Source organism: Gracilinanus agilis, chromosome 2 (genome assembly GCF_016433145.1).
Source record: "Gracilinanus agilis isolate LMUSP501 chromosome 2, AgileGrace, whole genome shotgun sequence".
Lineage (NCBI taxonomy): Eukaryota > Metazoa > Chordata > Mammalia > Didelphimorphia > Didelphidae > Gracilinanus > Gracilinanus agilis.
Genome location: NC_058131.1, coordinates 145,443,828 through 145,468,252, shown reverse-complemented (window position 1 = coordinate 145,468,252; position 24,425 = coordinate 145,443,828). Strand labels below are relative to the sequence as shown.

General features: G+C 36.8%; 1 long non-coding RNA gene across 2 annotated transcripts in view; it reads right to left on the bottom strand.

Annotated features, from left to right (window-relative positions):
* Positions 1-1,353: 1,353 nt before the first annotated feature.
* Positions 1,354-24,425, bottom strand: part of LOC123234776 — a 91,442-nt gene continuing 68,370 nt past the window's right edge. For both annotated transcript variants that reach the window (XR_006505355.1, XR_006505356.1), the window contains exons 2-3: positions 3,676-3,821; positions 1,354-1,534 (exon numbers count right to left, since the gene is read on the bottom strand). This is a non-coding gene — a long non-coding RNA (uncharacterized LOC123234776). The remainder of the gene's footprint in view (positions 1,535-3,675; positions 3,822-24,425) is intronic.

The following is a 24,425-nucleotide window of genomic DNA, read 5'->3' as shown; positions in this document are numbered from 1 at the left end:
AAGGGAGTGGGGAAAATGGAATGAGTATATAATAAGCACCAACTATGTTCCAGGAACTGTGCTAAATGCTTTGCAAATATTACCTCATTTGAGCTTCACAAAAATCCTATGAGATAGGTGCTATTATTATTCTCTACATTTTATGATTGAAGATACTGATAAAAGTTAAGTGATATGTCTAGAGTCAAAACTAGGAAGAGTCTGAGGCTTTGAACTCAGGTCTGAGAGAATGGTACATTTATTAGTCTTGACCAATCAAAATTAAATGAGGTGAAGAACCTGACTGGTTAGACCAGGCTTCAACTGGAATAAGATTAAGGCCAGTTAAGTCAGGGACAAGGGAAGGAAACAAGAAAAAACTAAAAGAAGGATCCATCCTCTCTCCAATAACTCTTAGGTAGATATTAGTTTCCACTGCCCAGAATAAACTTTTCTTCCTTCCTTTCTTCCTTCCTTCCTTCCTTCCTTCCTTCCTTCCTTCCTTCCTTCCTTCCTTCCTTCCTTCCTTCCTTCCTTCCTTTTGTTCTTTCTTTCTTTCTTTCTCTTCCTCTCTTCCTTCCTTTCTTCCCTTCCACCTTAGAATCAATACTATGTATTGGTTCCAAGGTAGGTAAGAACAGTAAGGGCTAGGCAATGGGAGTTAAGTGATTTGCCCAGGGTCACATAGCTGGGAAGTGTCTGAAGTCATATCTGAACCTAGAAACCTCCTTTCTCTAGACCTGGCTTCTCAATCCACATAGCCACTCGGCTACACCCCCCCAATAATATTTTCAAACCTAGTCTTAAAACCTTCCCTTTGCATTTATCATTTTAAACCCTCTAGAGTTCTTTTTTTGAGGTGTTGTTTTGGTGATTGGGAACAAACACCTTGTATATGAACTCCATTAATATAGTTATTCAATTCAACTATAATTTATAATCTTAAAGAGTAGCCTAGGATACTGAAAGGTCAATCAGCTCCAATGACTAGAAGTAAAAACACTTAGAAAACCCAAAGGAGGGATTCATACTTATTTTAGGGTCAAAAGTCTAGGAAAGGGAACATTGGAAGCCCACATCCCTTCTTCTCAGGAGAGGAACCTAAGTTCCTCTGAGGGGAAAGAAGAGGAATGATCCCTGAAGTGTGGTCTTTGAGCAGGCCCATGGCTTTCAGGTGGCCAAAAATGGGATGATGGGAACTGGCTGAATCCCAGAAGCAATCTTAAATATCTTGAATGTAATTGCTTCCAATACTTGATCACACTGGGATGCTGACTGAATGACCCTTTGGGATAATGTTGCTGTAATAGAGTCAGCAAGACTTCAGAGTGAAAAACATCCATCAGAGTCCTCATTTACACTCATGATTTTATTAACATCTTCCAGGAATTCCTGACAGACAAGAATGGCCTCTGTCATACTGGTAGCATTGAGGAGTACATATTTCTTTGGATAAAATTTACCCATCATGTTTCTTCTCTTCTGACTCCCCTGTTTCCAATAACTTGTAGAGTGCAAATGTTTCCATATGCTATAAATTGGCCTCATCATTTTGCTGAGGGCAAAACAAAGAAAAATGTAGTTTAGTAGTGAGCTTGCATATAAACACTGAAACAAAGTAGATAATGGGGTCCCTCCTCAGTTCAGTAATGGGGTTCCTCCTCCGGGTAAATTCTAACTAATTTGAGTCAAAAGGCCTCACCTCACAACTAAGTTGAAGAAGATGACTATCCCATTAATCATTCTATTAGTAGAGATTCAAAATGACTTACATAGGTCATAAAATATGCTATTGTGGTTAAAATATAGTTTAATATTCTGAAGTCAAATACATTTTAACTCAAATGGCAGGCTCAAAGTTCTCATCAGTTTGGATTTCAGCTAACATAATTTCTACATCTGTGTTTTTTAAAACTTTTTAAAACTTGTAACTTTTATAGAAGATTATAAATTTCATGCTAGAAGGGATCGTGCAGTTTAACCGCTCATTTTTAAAGATGAGAAAACTGAAAGTCAGCAAGTTTTCATGACTTGTCCAAGGTTGCCCATCTCGTAAATGTTGGAGGTTTGTTTTGAACTCAAATTTAAATGTGAGGCTGGTACTCCAAGACCTGCACTCTATACCTGCTGCATTCCCTTTAGGAGGCAATAAAGTCCTAGTTACCATTGAGTAATGTCTCTAACCCTAGGATGTGTCCTGATTAGAATAACAGAAACATTTTTGTCAGTGGCAGAGAATGTAAGAGACCTAGATAGTACACTTTAATCTCAAGAATTCTCCATGTTTTAGGTTCACTAAATATTTCCTTCCAAGAATGGAGAAGATGATGTCATTTTGACTCACCCTACATTTAATCTCTCCAGGGCTTAATAGCATCATAGCTAATGATAAAGATTTCTCAATGAGTTAGAGTACTGGGGCCCAGAATGTAAACATTATTTCAACTTGAAATCTCAATGGAAAATGAAATGCTAATTGTTATGAGCCTCAGCACCCAATTTGCAGGGATCCACATCCAAAGTTACCCCCACCTCAAACTGAGGATACCCCCCCTTTACTCTCCATTTAGACCTCATTTGTATCCAAATATTCATTTCTGTATTATTGCAGCAATACTTCTTTCTCTCTACAATTCCACTACAGCCACTTAAAGGTCCAACTGTCCATGCCAAATCCAGTTTACATTAACCAATATCATGGATGAATTCTCTTCCTAATCTTACAATGGTGGCTAGGGGTAAGGGAGTGATTGCTCATTTATCTTTTTTTTATGGTATTTTTTTTAACCCTTAATTTTTGGTGTATTGTCTTATAGGTGGAAGAGTGGTAAGGGTGGGCAATGGGGGTCAAGTGACTTGCCCAGGGTCACACAGCTGGGAAGTGGCTGAGGCCGGATTTGAACCTAGGACCTCCAGTCTCTAGGCCTGACTCTCAACCCACTGAGCTACCCAGCTGCCCCTCATTTATCTTTTAATTCTCTATTAGAAGCTGGTTATTCTAGTGGATTTTAAAAAAATAACAGACTAGCAAAAGAAAGTTTGAGGGCAGCTGGGTAGCTCAGTGGAGTGAGAGTCAGGCCTAGAGACAGGAGGTCCTAGGTTCAAACCCAGCCTCAGCCACTTCCCAGCTGTGTGACCCTGGGCAAGTCACTTGACCCCCATTGCCCACCCTTACCACTCTTTCACCTATGAGACAATACACGGAAGTACAAGGGTTTAAAAAAAATTGCTAAAAAAAAAAAAGATCTTTAAAAAAAAAAGTTTGAGCATATCCCCAATATATAAATTATAAATTACATACATACTATCATGCTGTTGTATTATGTACATTATAAACCATATAAAAATAAAAAAGAATAAGATAAAATCTACCTTATGCAATAAGCCTTTTCCCTGTTCTTATTATTAGTTCCTATCTGCTTAAGTTATGTCCAGTTTACCCTGTACACATTTTGTTTGTACTCTGTTGTTTGTATGTTATCTTCTAATTTACATTGTGCACTCTTTGAAGGCAAGAACTGTTTATTCATTATTTGGTATCCCCATCACTTGGGACTTGCATGGCTCAATAATTACTTGTTGATAAGAAAAAAATAAATAGCATTTTAATTTTTTAAATTCTACTTAACAGAATAATATCCAGTGTCATTCACCAAAAGCAAAAAACAAAAGCAAAACTTCAAACAAAAAACTTACCTTATTTGTTCTTTGTGGATTCCAAACTTACTTAGGTGTCTAAATCATTTTTTTCTTAGGAGACTGTCAGGTCGTTGGATCAGTACTATTTTGCTTTTGTTTCTGTATTCATATAGCTTGGCACAGGGTGGGTACTTTGTAAATGCCTGTTGAAAAAAATTGAAATTGAAATTTTTTGTACATTCCCTTTCTATGCATAGCCCTTTCCCACATTTGTATATTGAGAAACAAATGACTGAACACCAAAGGATAGTCAGTTTCCACCCTGTTTGTATGAGAGCAAAACAAAAAGGTTAAATAGACGAAAATGAACCTCAGGCTGAGCTCGATTCTATTGTTCTACTTCATGAACATGAGACTTTTGTTGGTGGAGCTTTGAAATGAAACAACCATTCTGGAAAGCAATCTGGAGCCATGCCCAAAAAGACATAAAATTGTGCATACCTTTTGACTCAGAAATACCACTACTAGATCTGTATCCCAAAGGAATTAAAGATAGGGGGAAAGAACCTACCTGTACAAAAATATTTATAATAGCTCTTTTTGTGGTGGCAAAGAACTAGAAACTGAAAGAGATGTGTGTCAGTTAGGGGATGGATGAATAATTGTGATATATGTTGTAATGAAATACTATTGTGCCATGAGAAATGGCAAACAATGATCACAAAAAACTTGGAAAGACTTATATGAAGTGATAGAAAGCAAAGTGAGCAGAGCCAGGAGAATGTTGTACACAGTAACAACAATAATGTATGATGATTAACTGCAAATGATTTAACTATTACCAACAAGGCAAGTGTCCAGAACAACTGCATGGGATTCATGACAAAAAAGGTTATCCTGCACCATAGAAAGAACAGAGTCTAAATACAGATTAAAACATGCCATTCTTCACTTTATTTCCTTCATGAATTTTTCTCAAATGCAAGCAATATGTGTCTTGCTTTACAACGTGATCAACATAGAAATATGTATAATATNAATGACTCCTATTTTCTGATTTTATACAGCAAGACCTGACATTTATTTCCATGTCTTTCCACGCCTTATTTCTCAAGTTTCCTATATCACAATTTGTCCCTCACCCCAATCTTGACACTCTCCCTTGCAGAGAAAAGAACAAGTGAAATGACATATTTCCCTATTCAGGAAAATACCTTGCTGCCTCATATTCATAACTGAGCTAGGCTTCTCATGTATGCTAACTTCTCAGTGAATAAATTAAGGTCTGTAAGCAACTGGTTTTATTTGGATAACAAAAAGAGATAATATCAGCCTGGCAAGAGGCAAATCATTATTACATGATTCACCTCCTATTGCCTAAATCCCAGGCAATTTGGATAAATTTTAGGGTAGCCACAGGGATATAATATGCAATAGCCCAGGAATCTTGTGGTCATTTATCTTGAAGACATCTTGTTTAGAGCCTTGGAAAATCTGCTCTCTTAACTTTTCCTTCTCACTTAGTGGCTAGATTCATTCAGAGCAGTGGAGAGCAAAGCTTACTGTCTTTTGTCTCTATCTGCCAGCAGAGGTTGTTGTCAATTAGAAAGATTGGTTTCCCCTAAAACCAGGCTTTTTCTAGACAATTAGAACAACTATTTGGCAAAGCAGATTACTGACAGTCCAGCTCAGCAATCTCTTTCACCCCAGCCTCCTTTCTTCAAATTGCCAGAGGCATGTAGTCATAATCATATGACTAGAGGGAGGTGTTCTGCAGGGAGAATGAGTAACAAGTAGAGAAGGTAAGATAGAAATTGAGAAAGGATGAGGAGAAAGCCCCATTTTCACCAAGTACTCTCCTACTTGTATACATCTGTCTGTGCTAGTTTTAATATATATATAAAACCATATGATCAAAGAGTTCAATTTATTGGTGAAGAAAACGAGGTGCTAGGCACTCTGTAAGGAATAAAACACACAAAGGGAGCAAAAATCACATCTCGTCATCTGGAAAGCTGCAACTTGGGAGGCCAACAAGCAGAAGTCTCTCTCTTTGTCCCTCTTTTTAAAAAAAAATTACACATAATGACCCTGGCCTTTATATTATTTCCAGGCTAGGGTTTGGAGGATGACCAAAGGTCCATTCAAAGTCTATCACATCATAGTCTAAAACATCAAAAAGTCTTTTGACTTTAATCTTAGTACTTTTCTGCTAAGATTATCTCCAGTTTGTTGTTGTTGAGTCATTTCAATCATATCCAAGTCTTCCTGATCCAATTTGGGATTTTCTTGGTAAAGATACTGGAATTCTTTTGCTATTTCCTTCTCTATCTCATTTTGCAGATAAGAAAACTGAGACAAACAAGATTAAATGACTTGCCCTGGTTCCCATAGCCAGAAAGTGTCTGAGACTAGATTTGAACTCAAGTCTTCCTGACTCCAAGCCTATCACTCTATAGACTAAGCCACCTTGCAGCCCCTATCTCCAGTTTACCTCCTTTCTATATCTAGTTTGTAGAAAGTTGTTTGTATGTTGTCTCCACTATAAGACTGTGAGTTTCTTGAGAGCAGAGACAGCTTTTGTTTTTCTCTTTGGTTTCATCCTATTTTCTATCGTTAGCTAAGCTTGTTCTTACTTAGCACAATGTCTAACACATCTTAGGTATGTATAATAAATTTATTAACTTACTGACTTTCATCACTGGATCACCACATGGCAAAAGATAGTGATGAAGTTTGTCATCAGTCTCCACAGGCTCAAGTCCCTGAAAGTTTCCAGGCAACTTTGGGTGCATAATTCCTGAGATAACCTTTTTAAGCTCAGTCAGCCTCTCTGAATTAAATGGAATGTGCATTTTAAAGAACCATTACCCTTTCTTGCTATTCTGTCCATCACAATCCATTCCATAGTTTCATGAACATGGAGTTATTGTGGTCAAGAAAAGATCATTAATTCTTGGCTATTCCTCTGTTAATAATCCTCTTGGAAGTTAGCTAAGCTAGATCTTAAATTATAGTACTTACAACTACATACTCACACATGTACACACATAATGTATATACAAAGTCATGTACATATATGAAGATATAAAAAACATTTTAGCCTATATTTTACCCCTCCTCATTAGAATGTGAGATCCTTGAGATCATGGATGCTCTTTCTGTATTTATTCATATTGCCACAGTGGTTAGCACAGACAAATACTTGTTGACTGACCAACTCACATGAAACAATTTATGTGCAAGTATTTTGTAAACATAAAGCATTATTTAAACATTTTACCTTTCCCCCACCTTCTCCCTTCCCAGAGAGTCATCTCTTATAATAAAACTATTTTAAAGAAAAAAGGTAAGAAGTAAAATAAATCATCAAAATCAATCAACATACATCAAAAGAAAATCTTGCATTATAATCAGTGTTTTATATCTGTCAACTTTGACTTCAAAGGATTGTAGGAGGTATCTTATTATTTCTCTTCCTTGGACCAAGCTTTGTTCTTTATAATTTTGCAACATTCTATTTTAGCTTATTTGTGTTTGTTATTCTTTCTGTCTACATTATTGTAGGCATTGTGTGTGCATATATATATTCCCCCCTGGCTTTACTTATTGCACTTTGTAAGATTTAAAATTAGGTTTGACTAAATATGAGAGTCATAAAAGTAAGATTGTGGTCGCCATTTATAAAATAGTAACTCTTAAATCAGAAAAAAACTGTTAGCAGCTTTTATTTACAACAAGGTAGAGGTATTAAAGTGGGAAATATAGGAAGGAGGTAGAGAATTGTCTGGCCTACCAGCCCAAGTGCTGATCCTGTGATGTCTGGCTCAGCCCCCAGCAAGGACTCCCTCAAGTCCCAATCTCCACATGGAAGTCCCAGTGGCTTCTTCAGCCAGAAATCCACCAACACTAGCCTCTTTCTTCAGCCTGAGCAATTCACCTAGCAAGCCTCTCCAGTACAGAATGCTCCAGCAAAAAGGTTCCAGACCAAGTTCAATCTTGCTTTTTATACCCCTTTCTCCATGTCACTTCCTGTCTCTCCCTCTCTTCACAGGAATCAATCACAGCCTTCAATTTGCCTAGCATTGCCTAGGGGATTAGGCAGTGCTTGTGACCTTTGGAGGTGTGAGCTAGTAAGTGCCTTGTGAACTCTCCTACCTAGTGACTTACCAAGTGCTAAGTAAGGGCACAGTTAAGTTCCTAATTGATTAAATTAAAAGCTGTTGATTGATTACATTAAAAATAAACTAAGAGAGCTTAATTCTCTCTTCACAACTTTATATCAGTTCATGTCAGTTTTTCCATGCATCTTTGATTTTATCATTTCTTTCAGATGAGTAAAATTCCATTACATTCATGTACCTCCATTTTTTCAGCCATTCTTCAACCAAATATTACATATCACATAAACATTAGCTATTATTAATTATTATTAAATAATATTCAAGTAAATACTATCTAGATGCTTTTTGTTGATCTAGAGGCATTCTTCCAGTACTGAAAGTCTTAGCCAATGGAACCCAAGACCTGGTGAATTTAACAATTAACAATGTATGAGCCCAATATTTCATTATTATCTAAGGCCCAAGCTAATTCAATTTAGGGTATACATTTTCAGAATTCTGATCACTTTCTTATAAGGGAGAGCAAAGACAGACAGACACAGACAGAGACAGAGAGACAGAGATAGAGAAAGAAACACAAAAAACAAGAACAAAAATAAGAAAATTAATAACTTGACTTTCTTTTCAATACTTGTCAAAAGCATTGATTTTAATGGTGTTGGCAGATGCTAAGCTTTCCATGCCTTTTCTCCCCCCAGTCCCCCAGGGATCTGCAATTCAATTGGTATCAATACTTCTTTCAATGTTATACAATAAAATTTATTCATGCCTCCTTATCTTGTACAACTCATATTCATGTCCTCCTATAAATCCTCCATGAGAGGGTGTGTGTCCATCCACCATGATGATCCTCTGCATCTTTTGACATTAGGTGGAACATTGAGGAATAAGGTCTGCCTTTCTCTTGTTTTCACTATATGATTAGGTTTTTATTTTATATAATTTAATTTATATAGGGCTTTAAATTTTGCAAAGTGTCTTATATACATTGTCCTATTAATCCCTTATAAGAAACCTATAAGACATGTATTTGGGGGATTATTATCTCCTCCATACAGGTGTGAAAATAAGCTCAAACAGGTTAAGTTACTTGTTCATGGTTATATAGCAAGTGTTAGAGGCAAGGTCCTGACTCCAAGTTCATTATTCTACCACATCAAACTGCCTAGATGGTTTAATGAAAGTTTTGTGGCAAAAAAGAGGAAAAGAACTATGAAGAGTATGCTTACTTTCTTCTTATTATTTTATGTAATAACAAATTTCCACTCCCCTCATTGTCATTCTCTTAAATGAAATCACTGTTTCTATGATTTGTTCTTTGACTAGCCAATTTGAATATTTGGATTTAGTTTCTAATTAATTTTTAATTTGAATTCCCATGAACCTTTATTGATTATAATTTTTATTGTATTATGATCTGAAAAAATTGCATTCATTATTTCTGCTTTTATCATTTTGTTGTGAAGTTTTTATGCCCTAGTAAATGATCAGTTTTTGTGTTTGTAGTATGTGTTGCTGAAAGGAAGGTATATTCATTTTTATCCCTATTCAGTTTTCTCTAGATATCTATTAAATCCAACTTTTCTAAAATTTCATTCATTTCCTTTAATTCTTTCTTATTCATTTTTTTGTTAGATTTAACTAGTTCTGATAAGGGAAGGTTGAGGTCCCCCACCAGTAGTTTTATATTCTGTTTCCCCCTTAGGCTCCTTTAATTTCTCCTTTATAAATCTAGATGCTATGCCATTTGGCAGAGATATGTTAAGTACTGATATTACTTCAATGTCTATACTCCCTTTTATCAAGATATAATTATCTTCCTTATCTTTTTAAATCAGCTCTATTTTTGCTTTAGCTTTGTCTGATGTCATGTTACTACTCTTACTTTTTAAAAATCTCCATTGAAGCCCAATAGATTCTCCTCTAGTCCCTTACCTTTATTCCATGTGTACCTACCTGCCTCAAATGTGTTTCTTTTAAAGAACATATTGTAGGATTCTGGTTTTTAATCTATTCACTATCCACTTCCGTATTATGGATTCATTCTTCCTATTTACATTCACAGTTATGATTACCATCTATGTATTCCTCTCCATCTTGTTTTGCTTTTAGTCAGTCCCCTTGATTTTTGTTTACATATCATCCTAAATAGCTTACTATCATACCCTATGTCTACATATATTTTATTCTAACTACCATGATAATAATAAAAACATTTTAAGAGTTACAAATATCATCTTTCCATATAGGACTGTAAACTTGGATCTAATTGAAATTGAACATTTCCTTCAATTATTTGCAAACAGTATACTGAGAAAGGATCCAGAGCCTTTAGCTGGCTGACAAAAGACTCCACAGAACACTCAAAAAAGTTAAGAATCCCCTCTAAAGGTGATGAAGTTCTACAGATACCCTGTTTTCAGATAACATTGTGCTGACTATATGAAGACTTGAAACACTTTAGAAGTTCCTAAATATATCCATAATCATTCAAAAGGATTAAGCCTAAATGTCCACAGAGAGAAAAAAAGGCATGCAGATTAGAAATGATTAATGTCTGGGTTATGATTTGCAGTTGGATAAACATTCCATAGTCCTAATCTATTAGAACAAATAGTTTAACCATACCCTGCTAGTAAAGAGTGAACTGATCATTAGCAGGATATACGTGAGAATTTTTCAGAAGAAAGGAGTAGACTGGATTTCACTTGGATGAATTTCCAATGCCTTTAATGACCATAGGCTTCTTGCTGAAATAAATGCTTATCACTTTAACACCAGTAGGCTGCCAGGGATGTAATATAGCTACAAAGCATGGAATTCTATAATGAGCGAAGAATTAAAATTGTAGATTATCCAGAGGATACTGGAGAGGCATACAGTGAGGGAGGGAGGTGTGGTAGAAGTAGGCTGAAGTATATTTCCACAGGAAAAGTGGCATAAAATATATACTTAAATGTTCATAAATGATGAGTTAATCATAGAGTGAGAATAAGAGAAAGCCAATCTTATCCCTGGTTGTTACCCACTCAATGTCAAAAGATCCAGAGGATAGCCACCATCATATTGTATAAACACATACCCTCCCATGGAAGATTTATAGGAGGATGATATGAATTGCACAAGATCAGAAGACATAAATACATTCTATTCCATACTACTGAAAGAATATGCATATCAATGAGACTACAGATACCTAGAAAAAAATAAAGGCAAGAAAAACTTGAAATTTTCCATTACCATCACAATTATTCAAAAGAAAAAAAATTCTTTTGAAAAGTATTGACTAATAAGTGATAATAATAACAAAAGTTATTTTTAAATGTTTTAAGGGTTATGTCCCGGAAGGTCTTAGAAGGCTGAGTTAAGGAACAAGTGAGTAGACAGTTGCAAGAGGTACATTTTGTACAATTAGAGCCATCCAAAAGCCATCCAAAACCTGCCTTGGTAGGTAGCAAGTTTCCCCTCACTAAAGGGATTCAAAAAAAAGGCTAAGAGTCACTAGCTATAGAGGAGATTTTTGTTCACATATGAGTTGGACTAGCTGATGTCTAAGATTTATTCTGACTCCCTATATTCTGTGATTCTATAATTCTGCATAAATCATAAATCATCCTGAAAACATAGTTTTCATCAACATTTAAAATCAGCCTTTAAGCTTTTTCAGTAGGTGATTGATGCCTTGCTTTTGTTTCAGCCATGTCATCAAGTAATGTTAAGAAATACTGCTGCCTTGTGGTCAGTGTGAGAGCGTTCACATCTTCAGGAAATACTGTGTTAAATACCATTAAAAAATCTGAAAACAAGCATTTTTCTGCTTTTGATCTTTCTCTAGTAGCTTTTGACTTTCTGATATTAGTAAAGAGATTTTTTGTAATTACTGTTTTGGTGGGGAGGGGGAACCTTTCACAGTTTCCCATTACCCATGGGATTGGTATATCATTGAATCTAAAGGTCTAGCAGCTTAAATTCCATTTCACTACCCCAGAGGAAATAGGTGGGTAGGTTTTTCATATTCATCTTCTATAAATATTTTCATTAATAGTCTCATTTCTGAATCACAAAATGTATTCCAATGAACCATTCATGTCTGTGAAACATAAAGCACCAGCTAGAAAATGCAGTAGATGGTTTACACATCCAAATGAAGACAGCTTGGGAAGAGCCACATGTATCACAGTCATGTGCTAGTACTAGATTTCTGCCCTTTTTTGCGGGGGTGGGGTGGGGGGCAAAGAATAGTCAAACTCAGTTCTCAGGAACGCCTACAACGCCAACTAGCTGCTTCTCCTGTTTGTTGCATACAAGGAAGAAAAAGATCCAATAAATGCTATTTTTAATCTGCTTTAAATGAAAAACACATTTAGGTTGCATGTAAACAATTTCCTAGATCTAAAGGAGGTCCCTTGGCTACTTGTTTCCTTCATCTAGAAAGCCTTTGATCCCAGGCATCCTTCAGTGTTGTTACTCATTTCAGTCATGTCCAACTCTTTTAATCCCATTTGGATTTTCTTATCAAAGATACCAAAGTGATATACAGTTTCCTTCTCCAGTTCATTTTACAAATGAGGAAACTGAGGCAAGCAAGGTCAAGTGACTTGTTTAGGATTACACAAATAAGTGCCTGAGGCTGGATTTGAGCTCAGGTCTTTCTGATTGTAGGCTTGTCACTCTGTCCAGTGCACCACCCCTTCCTTTAATGTAACAGCATTCATTATGTCCTCTGTATACAGAACCAAGCTTGCTACTCAATGAATACAAAGACAAAATGAAATAGATCCCAAGCAAAAGGAGCATGTATTCTACTGGAGGAGAAACAATATGCACATAGAAAATTAATTCTAAAATACAACATGATTTTCAGGATTCTGAGTGGAAGCATTCATCAGTTGATTGCAATGTCTTTCAGAATAGTAGTGGTAATGTTGATTTGATTATTAACTAGAAGGTAAAGCAGGTACTCAGATAGGAACAAAAAACATGTATCGAGTTCTTGGTATTGACTGATAGAGTATTGGTTAGTATTGCACAGGCCTGTCTGGTTATAGAGGGGCAAATTATATTTGTGGTATTTGATTTTCAGGCCTTGGCTAGTTCAGCTCTGTTCCAGGACCTACTCTGATGGTCAGTAGATTTTTTTGTAGTTGGAGAAGGGGTGGTTTTGGAGAGATGATTTTTCTCTATGACTGGTAACTGGCAAATGTTGCCTTTTTATGGAGCCTTTCTTGATCAACCAAAAAATATTTATTAAGCACTTATTATATGCCAGGCATTGTGCTAGGAATGCACAAAACCTTAATCATGCTTTTTATGTACACATTTAATGTTCTCTTTTGCACTAGAACTATTTGCATATCTTCTCTGCTTTGTAACATTGTAAGTCCATGACTTCCAGGACTATACAGTTTTATTTTGTTTTTTCCTTTAGTGTTCCAAGTACCTAACACAGTGCCTGGCAAAGCAGATGCTACCTGACTCTTGAAGGAAGATGGATAATAGTGACAGGGTTTTTCTATCTCCATCTATCCAACTTTCTACCAATCTTCATGGCTCTGTAACAGTCCTTTAGTTTCTCAGATGAGGCAAGCAAGGATCTATAGAATCCCCATCACATTCTTTTTCATGAGCTGCTAAGTATAAAATTTACTCTTTAGGGCTCCCACTGACTAGTGTAGAGATTAAATTAATATACAAGAACTAAGTATTATATTTTATAAATTTTTATTGATGATAAACTATTATAAAAAGCTAGAGTGAAAAAGTGCTAAACTAACCCAGCCTGCTCACAAGAGCAAAAAGAGAAAGAGGGTGGAATTACAGCAAACTATATACAAAAGTGATGAGGCAAATGTGGACAAAGGGAAAAGCATTCTGGATAATACAGAAAGGAAGTAATGTAATATAAATATAAAACCTAGTAATGAAATATATGTTTGTCATCCAATGACTGGCCTCTAGTTAAATGCAGAAGGACTTTTAACCAGAAAGTGATCAACAAAGGATGAATTGTCTGTAAACATAACTCATGAAATGATCTACTAAGTAATGAAGGGAATAGCTCTCTATAGTGGAGGATGGAGTATCTACTGCAAAGAAACCACAGTTGCTTGAAGTTTTAATGGACTCAAAAAAAGTATCAATAACTAAGACTTTGATAGACATATCTAAGAAGCTAATTTAATTGTCAAATCCCAAATACTGAAAAATGGAAATATGATAGTTATCTATAAGCTAGGTTTATTTGTAGAGATTTTATTATTCACTCAAATTACCCATTTCAAATTTTAAAGTAGCTTTTTTTCTGAAAAAAAGTCTTTAAAAAATCTGTACCTTCCATCTTAGAATCAATACTAAATATCAAGCATTATCAAGTATACAAAAGACAAAATGAAATAGCTCATGACCAAAAGGAGCACATATTCTCCCTCCTCTCCTCTGATTACCAATCTCCCTGGCTTCCTTTAAATGCCAACAAAATAGGAAACCTTTCCTTATTGTTTAGTTGTTCCCATCTCTTTGTGTCCCTATTTGGGGTTTTCCTGGCAAAGATATTAGAATGGTTTGCTATTTTCTTCTACAGCTCATTTTATAGATGAGAAAACTGAGGCAAATAGAGTTAAGTGGCTTGCCCAGGGTCACATAGCTAGTGTCTGAGGCCAGATTTGAACTCAGGAAGATATCTTCCTGCCATTCTATCCATTGCCTGGCATTCTATCCATTGTGCCACCTAACTGCCCTTCCTAAGCTCTCCGAATTCCAGTGTTTCCACTCTTTTAATTATTTCCTAATTGTCCTATATATAGCTTGCTTTGTATATATTTGTTTACATATCATCTCTCCCATTAGATTTCAAGTTCCTTGAGGACAGAGACTGTATTTTTTTTTCTTTTTGTTTATATCCTAAGGTTTTAACACAGTAACTGACACATTGTAAGTGCTTAATAAGTATTGATTGATTGATTAACTGATAGGATATAAAGGGAACAAGAGTCAAAAGTTCAATTCCAGTGCTTACTTCCACAATGCCCTCAACTGTCCAAGGGAAGTTGATGGTACTGGTGTATATGAGAAGTAGGGGAGAGACTTTTTTCCAGGTTAGAAATAGATTTAGGGATAAATATGATAGCTATTTAACTTGAGACAGACCCAGAGCAGGGAAAAATAAAATCCTTTTGAGGAAAACAAACAAAATGGACCTAGTTATGGGTATCTCAACAGCTGCCTAGTGGTTGCTTCACTATCTGCTTGTCTCACAGAGATGCTAAACAGCTGCTGAAGAGTAGCTGTATGACAATCCCTAGAGTGGAGAGTGCAGAGATTAGGCACACCCTGAATAAAATCAGCATATGTGGTAGGTTAGTAAAAAAAAAAGTTTAGGAGTATATAAGGAACAGCAAGGAGGGCAGTTGCTAGCAGCACACAGATGGAGAGAAGGAAGATGTTAGAAGACCAGAAAAGTAGGAAGGGACCAGTTTACCAAGGATGAGAGAGAGAGAGAGAGAGAGAGAGAGACAGAGAGAGAGAGAGAGAGAGACAGAGAGAAACTCTGAATTTAGATCTTGACGAGCTACATAATAATTTGGCACAATTTTTTCCCCATCTTCCTTTCCATCTATTAGAGATCCTTTCTTCTCTACATATCCAAATCCTACCCATTCTACAAAGTTTAACTCAAGTGTCACTCATTCCCTAAATACTTACTCCTCTTCATTTCCCGGATATTTATACTTTTTCGAATTTCTCCCACATGCCTCCAAAAACCTTATCATCCTACAAGGTACTAGAGACTGTGTCCATATAAGTAATTGACAAATATTATTTATGTTCTGACTGCTATACCAAGCAGCTGTTCCCTATCTTTTTGCCTCTCCTAGGACCTTCCTATTACCTTGAGACACAATGATACTGAAATTAGGCCAATTAATAACCCTATAATGGCTTTTAAGCAGTCAAGTGAAAGAAAAGATCAATATGTGTGGCAAACTCCATTGTCTTTTTTTTTTTTTTTAAGAAATTGCCACAGCCATCTTAGCCTTCAGAAATCATCCCCTTGGTCAGTTAGCACCCATCAACATCAAGGCAAGACCCATCACCAGCAAAAAAAGAAAATTACAACTCACGGAAACCTCAAATGATAGCATTTTAGCAATAAAGTATTTTTAATTAAGGCACATATATTTTACATAGTATTATTGTACACTTAATAGATTAAAGTATAGTATAAATATAATTTTTATATGCCCTGAGAAACCAAAAAATGTAGGCAACTTGCTTTATTGCAATATTCACTTTATGGTCTGGAACCAAACCTACAATATCTCCAAGGTATGCCTTTGCACTCATTTGTATTTCTTCACCATGCCCCTCTTGGTACTAGGCACCTTCCCTTTCCCTGCCTTTTTCACTACTTTTAAGCTTCCTCTTGTTCATTGTCTTCTCCAATTCAAGTACAAATTCCTTAAGGGAAGGGACTTTATTTTTCATTTTTGTAGTCCCAGCACCTATCATATGCCTAGCAATAGTAGGCTTTTAACAAATATTTGTTATAAAAAATTTATTGAACAATTCAATTTATCCCAATCACTCCCTGGTCTTATTTTCCATTTTGCTTATAATCTATCATAGAGTTTGGTAGGCATTGTTCTCTAATTATTTTTGAAAGAGATAGTGGGGTATAGCAATGAAGAGAGGGAACATGGCATAATGGAAAAATCATTAGGGGTAAAGGATCCACTTGTAGAAAAACATTTATAGCAGCCTATTTTGTAATGACAAAGAACTGGAAACTGTAGGATTGTCCCTCAGTTGGGGAATGACTGAACAAATTGTGGTATATGATTGTAATGGAATGCTATTGTGCCATGAGAAATGATGAACAAGACCATCACACACACAGACACACACACACACACACACACACACACAAGAACCTATATGAAATGATGCAAAGTGGACAGAACTAGAACATTGTATACAGTAACAGCAATAATGTATGTTGAACAATTGTGAATAAGTCAAGAAATAAGGTAGTCCCTCATCTCAAGGGGTTCACATTCTAATGGGGGAGACAACATATATGGAAGGTTTGAGCTGCAAGACACATGGAAAAGTTTCATGTTCCTTATGGCACAGCAGGAAAGGAGATAGTAATGTTTTTCTTTAATGTCATTGTGAGTGATACAATCATAGTTTCTGATGTTGAACCATTTACTATGACCAAGGATTTTGGTAGAAAGAACTTTCTTTTCTGGGTCTTCAGTAACTGTGGCCATTGCTGGTATAGAAGAAGTTTCCAAGCTATATCTCCTAAGGCAGTGATGGGCAAACTATGGCCAGGCCAGATGTGGCCCCCTGAAATGTTCTATCCAGCCAGTCGACATTATTCCTAATCTGACAAATACAATGAATAGGATACAATACAATGGAACTTTGAAAGAGTTGCCTTAGAAACAGACTGACAGATGAGCACTTTCTTTCCTTTGGGCCCCTCTTTAAAAAGTTTGCCCATCACTGTCCTAAGGTCATTTCCTAAGGCTGATGGCTGGGGGTTTTAGTCTTGTATTCAGGGTCCTAACTTGCATCTATCAGCATCTGAGGGAACATGCTAGTGGCGATGATGGGAGATAACTGGGTTATGTTGCCTCTGTCTCTTCAAGAATCTCTGCTCTTACTTTAGCTAGTCTGACTTGACTACTATATGAGTGGCATTTAGTTAACTGTTGGTGAGGATATTTGATCCCTTCTCTTCAGTAGTTCCTCCCTGGTTTATGACGATGAGCAAGTTGAGAAAATCAAGAAAATTTGTTTCTGACTCTTTAATACTATCTCTTAAATTAAGTGTGGTGATTAGATGTAACATTATAGCTCATATAGTCCAACCAATTCATTTTCTAGTGGAGGAAAATGGGAGAAAGGAAGCTTATACAAGTTAGTATCAGAGCTCGAACTAAAACTCAGATCTACTCATTTTCCCTTGGTTCTCTACTCCTTTATGATTGAAATTCATGATTCAAAAGCCTTCTCCAAGTCATCAAAATTTTGAAAGCTCAAAAATTTAATGCACATATTCTCCTAGGAGCATAGAAATAATTGAGTTTGGCATCTCAGTGACAAGAACAATTTAAAAGGGAAGTTATAACAACTAATTCAGTAGCTCAACTGAATTTTTTGATGAAGTTATCATATAATTAATTAACAAGGTGATTAGAGGGTGTTTTACATTACTTCTCCCACATACCAACATTTTTAATCATGACGCTGTTCGGAAGGTTGTAAGGAAAGTGTTTTGCAAATTGCAAATGTTTTATTATTACTAATATCTTTAGTAATATCATCTAGTGCAGATAAGTAGGGAATATTCAACAGTTCTCTTTTCAGCTCATATCTTGGGAACAGAAATGATTAAGTCAGTGGATATTGCAAAAAATGCATATTTTCCCATGTAGAAGTTCTATATCATCTTAGGCATCTCTTGCTAAATTTCATTCTGATTACTGTTGCCCCAACTCCAAAGGGAACATACCATGTAATGAAATTAGAGAAAGGAAAACAGTGGCATTCCTTCTGAGGACTAGGATCCTTATGCTTGCTGGCATTGATTTTCCCTATTGCATAGTGTCTACTGGCAGAGTTGACTAGAAGCCTGGACCAGAGCCAAGAATACCTTCAATGACTCACAGAAACTCAAGAGTTGGTAGAGACCTCAAGAGTCATCAAGGCCAACCTTTACTGAAAAAGAATGTTCTCATCATGCCTTTGCTTGATAATCTCCAAACATAGAAGCCTGCAGTCTCCCATACAGTTCATTCTACTTTTGAATAGTTCTAATTATTAAGAAGCTGTTCCACACATTAAGCCAAATTGTCCACTTGACAACTTCTAACCTTTGCTCCTAGTTCTGTCCTCTGGGGCCAAGCAGAGCAAGTTTGATTCCTCTGTTAATTATTCCCCATTTTTCCTGTATACAGTTTCCTTTACATATATTTGTTTGCATACTGGCTCCCCCATCACACTGTAAGCTTCTTGAACTGAAGTACTGTCTTTCATCTTTTTCTGTAACCCCAGCACTTAACACAGTGCCTGGCATATAGTAAGTGCTTAATAAATGTTTATTGATTGAGTTACATTTTCCCCTTAAGACTTCTCAAGGGGGGCAGCTGGGTGGCTCAGTTGATTGAGAGCCAGGCCTAGAGATGGAAGGTCCTAGATTCAAATATGATCTCAGAAACTTCCTGGCTATATGACCCTGCGCAAGTTACTTAATATTCATTGCCTAGCCCTTACCACTCTTCTGCCTTAGAACCAATACATGATATTGATTCTAAGACAGAAGGTACGAATTTTAAAAAAAAGACTTCTCAAGACACTGCCATCCTGGTTGCCTTTGTCTGGTTGCTCAACCCAATGTGAATATCCTTTAGATGGTATGGTATATACATTTATTCACTACCATTAGGCAGAGACTAGTAGATCATTTGAGTTACTGACAGGAGTGTGCTGGTAAATACTGACAACTAGCTCTAAAAGGAAAAAATACACTCGACACACTTTTAAGTTTTATCTTCTTTATTAAAAATTTCTTTATCACCTTATTAATTCTAGCAATAAAGAAAACAGTAAATGAAGTTATGAGTTGTAGTTCTTGCCAATTTTATTTCTGAGGTCTAAAAATTCACACTGAAAATTTCACATTGGCCTAGATGAGTCAACTCTAGTATACCCCTGTTGGGAAGTTTGGGGATTCAGTGGTATTAAAACTAAAAGGTATGTGCATCAAGTTCATCATAAATATGCCAAGCCATTTAGCAGCAGAAGTCCAACTGGCTACCCAAGGATGACTGAATATTCAAAGCCAGGAAAATGGATCAGGTTAAAGCTTCCAGATAGGATGTGTTGGAGTCCATTTCTATTTGCTAAGAAAAAGTTTTGTTACATTTTAAAGGTGAGCATTTATACCTCCAAAAATGCTACAAATCAGAGCTTGACTTATTGTTTTGTTCTTTATAAAGATTTAATGAAATTATGGAGAAAACATCAACATTGCATATTAAATTTAAAATTGTGGAGACTTGGTTGTTAAATATTTACCAGCACAACTCTAGATTGCAAAATTCATGAATGGCTGCTGCACTTCCAGCTCTGGTAAGAAAGGGAGACATCTCAAAAAACAAACTAACAAAATCAACTCATAAACAATGTCCTCTTCAAGTGTGACACCCACTGAATATAATATTTTAAATGTGATCTGACCAGGACATGGACTAGAGCAGTGATGACAAACCTTTTAAAGACCAAGTGCCCAACTACAATCCTCATGCTTCGTGTGAGCCCCAATGCCCTACCCTAGACAGAAGAGGGAGGATGCGCTCCTATTGGGCTGCTGGGCAGAGGGGCAGGTGATGAGAAAAATGTCCTCGGGCACTGTGGAGAGGGGGTAGGGGAGGATTTACCTCTGGTAAGCATGCCATAGGTTCGCCAACATGGGACTAGAGTAATTCTTTTCTGATTTGGATACTTTGTCCCTCTTTAAAAAGCCTAAGATTGCAATATAACTTTTTTGTTTTCATTTCTCATTGCTGACTTATTTTAAGGTTATGAACTATCCAAAATTCCATACTTAATTCAGACAAATGGTTGTCCCATATGACTTCCCCAGAATTGAATTTATGAGTTTGATTTGTTTAGATCCAAGTTTAAGATTTTACTTTCACTGCTTGAAATTTCATTGTTTTTGATACAGGTGAATATTCTAGCCTGTCAAGATATTTTTCAATCTCAGCTGTGTCATTTATTGTGTTCCCCTCTCTTTGTATCTCTCTCTTTGTCTTTCTCTATTTCTGTCTCTCCATCTCTCTCTCTCTTTTTCTCTCACTCTTTTTTTCTGTCTCTCTAATTTTTTTTTTACTTATACTAGTCAGTGTGTCTTTAAATAAACCTCAATGGCTCCCCAAGGCACTTAGAATCCCTCTGCTTGAAATGCAAAGACCTTCACAAGTAAACTCAGCCTACCTTTACAGTAAGGCTTATTAAAAATTATTTTTCTTCATGTACCCTGTAGTCTAATCCACCAGACCTTCTGGCAGATTCTACCTCTATTGTATTTATTATCCATAATTTATTTATACTCTTGAAAAGGAGAAAAAATGTCATCAAGGAAATGTTCAAACTTAAAGGATGATTTTGACTCAGGTCTATTAGATGCAGCTAGGGGACAAGGAAGATAGAATGCTGGATATGGAATCAGGAAGAATTTAATTCAAATCCAACTTCAGATATTTACTTTGTGATGCTGGCAAGTCACTTAATCCCTCTCAGACTCAGTTTCTTCATGTGTAAAACAGACAATAATAGCATCTACTTCACAGAATTGTTGAATAGTTTAAAGGAAAAAATAGGGGGAAAGCCTTTGCAAACTTTAAAGAGTTATATAATTACTAGTTATTTACTCTTGGAATAATTGATAAAGTAAATCAACAGGTGACATTTTGGTTTTTTTTAACCTCCTCTGAGCTTCAATTTTCTCAGACTGAAAAATGGGAATAATAATACTTGTGGTATTTACTTCAGCGAGCTGTTAGAAGGCGTGAGTGTGATGAGGTACTGAGTTTTAGGTAAATATCAGTCACTGTAACACAGGGTGCCTCCAGGAAAAATCACACCACCAGGTGTTTACTGGAACTTTGAGCTGATTTGTATTAACCTGGACATCACAAAGAAAATAGCTAGCTCTATAAGATTCAAGAGATGGAGAGTCTATAGATTCTTCTGAAGAATGTTTTAAAGGAAAAATAACCTTCCTGGCATGCTTTTTTAAACTTCCTAGAAAAATAGGGAGAAAAGAAGGAAGATTGAAAAGAATACCTTTGTATTTGAACTAAAATATTTTAGGAACTATTGTTGTTCCTCTTTGTTTTCGGAGAAGATATCATGGGATGATGTCTTGACTTACACATGGATTGGATTTAAATGAGGCAGAGTTGTACAAAGTCATCAGCCTCACACACTCTCTCTCTCTCTCCCAGAGTTATCAAAGTTCAAAGGTAAGACAAAAGTCAGGATGAATTGCGATGACTGGAGATGCAGTAGATGACTTTGGCATCTTCAATGTTGGACCAAAGTCTAAACGTTCCATAGCACGTGTTTTAGCCACCTTCGTGATGGTTGAAACAAATTGTTCTTATCCACTCATTCTTCCAGGGGAAGTCTTTGCATGCTTGGAGTGGACATCCCCCTAACTCACTTAATTGCCCTGCTTTGTTACCTCATGGAACTAAGATTTATTCAAAAGAAATGACTTGCTTCTTTTTCCTTTTAGAGCTATGAGGCCATATATATTACATATTCAGTATTGCTTTAAAAGTCTCATTTTGACTCAAGTGATTCCATTTACCTGAGGACCGTGTGGGAAATGAGGTCCGATTTGTGGGTGAAGGATTGCCTAAAAGAGCTGGCACAGCTGTGATAGCCAGAGTGATAGGACAGCAGGAGGGAGACAGACCTATTCAATGTGAAAGGGTACATCTGCCTTCAGAGATGAGCTTCCTAAGGAATCTTGGCTTCTTATCAATTCAGACATGAACTTCTCCAGATTCCTATCAGCACACAACTTGGTAGCTGAAAGCCAAATAGGAATTCATATTCAAGTGTGTGAATTCTACAGAGATTAGAGGCTGTTTTCATCAACAGGAAAAGAGGGTTTATTTAATAAATTCCCTTTCCTTTTTCCTTCATTTTGTTTTGTGGGCACTGGTTCTTGAGTTAGAAAACCTAGGTTCTAATAGTAGCTCTGACATTTATTAGCTAGATGAATCTGGAAAAGTTACTATAAACTTCTGCTTAATTTTTGCAAAATGAATAGAAATAATTCTTGTTATCTATCTCACAGGGTTGTTGTATTTAGGCAAGTACTTTTTTAATCCTCAAAATACTATATAAATATATATGAAAATCATACCTGTGCCTCCCACTCCAGAGTTATGAGTGACATAAAGTCCAGTTGAAATTAGATCAATAATAATAATTAACATTTCTATAGCTGTTACTAAGTGCCAGGCACTGTGGAAAGCACTTCATATTTATTATTTCATTTGATCTGCACAACAACCCTAAGAGGTGGATTCTGTTATGATTCTCAATTTTTGGGTTTTTTTTTTACAGATAAGGAAACTGAAACAAACAGGAGTTAAATGATTTACCAATGGTCGCACAATGGCTGAGGTTAAATTTGACTTCATAGCTCCCTGCCTCTAGGCCCAGGAGTACTCCATCCACTGTGCTGCTTAGTTATTTCAAAAGCAGTAGAACTACTAAAGATTCAGTTCAGTAGCTACTCCATGATGGGGAGAAGGGGGTGGCCAAATACCCAAAGATTAATGCCTGTAATGATGGCCTGTAGTTATGGAAATAGGTTAAATAAATGCAGCTTACCCACAGGTGTTCTTTTTAGTAAGTCAGAAAAATTCTAGGAATATTTGCATCTGCATTGATTCATTAAAAATAAAAGGTTTGTGATTGGAGAGTAAATGCATAAGTATGTCGAAAATGCAGTGATATATTCCTATTTTACTAAAAGATCCCCAAACACTATGTGGCTATGTGGTGGCTGACCTATCATAGAACAACTCCTACTTGAATTGTCAAATAGACCCAATAGCTATGATTAGAACTATAACTTGCACAGGGCAAAAGAAAATTTTGTCCCAGAGCATTAATATGCAGAGCTTTGATTTCTTTCCAGAATTTAGAGAGGCTATATGTCCTCCTTAGGGTGACCATCATTTCTAAGTCTTATCTCTCAGTACTCTAGGAGAACAGTGATCCCAAACTCTTACTCTTGAGACTACATCGTTACATGACTATGCCTACTGCCTTTCTCACAAACCCTGAAGAGAGAGTAAGGTGGGAACTTCCTAAGGAATGATTTACCACCTCCCTGTGGAGCTGTACCTGTGATAAAACTCTTCTTTCTACCTCTACACAAACCACTTCCAAGTGCAACTGTACCATTCATAGGACTCTCCGTCCCTCATTTTGTTTTTCTGACTTCATTCTGAAATATTTTGTTCCCGAACTTCCGGTTAAGATGGCGGCAGAGTAAGGAGCAGCTGCTCGATCTCTCCTGACCTAAGCATACAGGACTCCTCAAGGGGAAATAAAAACGAGTCCAGAAGAACAAAGGAACCCCACAACAGGGCGCAGCATTGAAGGTGCGCAGAATCGGGGCATTTCCACACTATAAAGGGGTGAAACAGCTCTCACTAAAACGCGAGAGAAAGAAGCCCCTCCCCCATCCCACCCCCCACACCACACACCTCGCACAACGCCAACTCACAAGTGTGAAAACAGGACTGGGGCAACCAGATAATCACTGGCAGCCCCAGGGCTTGTACCTGTGTGCTGCAAGAGGAGGGACCCCAAGTGGCTGGGGGCTCACACGGACTTTCCCCCAAGCATCCACGTGGGTGAAGGCACCTCCTAGGGCCCGGACAAAGGCCTCTAAAACACGGCCTTTCCCAAGTGCTGAAGGCATCTCCTCAGGTGTGAATAAAGATCTCCAGCCCACGGACTTTCACTACCTTCTGCAGGGGTGAAGGCAGTGCCCTAAGAGCATCTGCACAGGCAAAGGCAGTGCCCTAGACTTGAATAACTATCTCCAGCCCAGGCTTGGACCTCCAGTGAGGACCC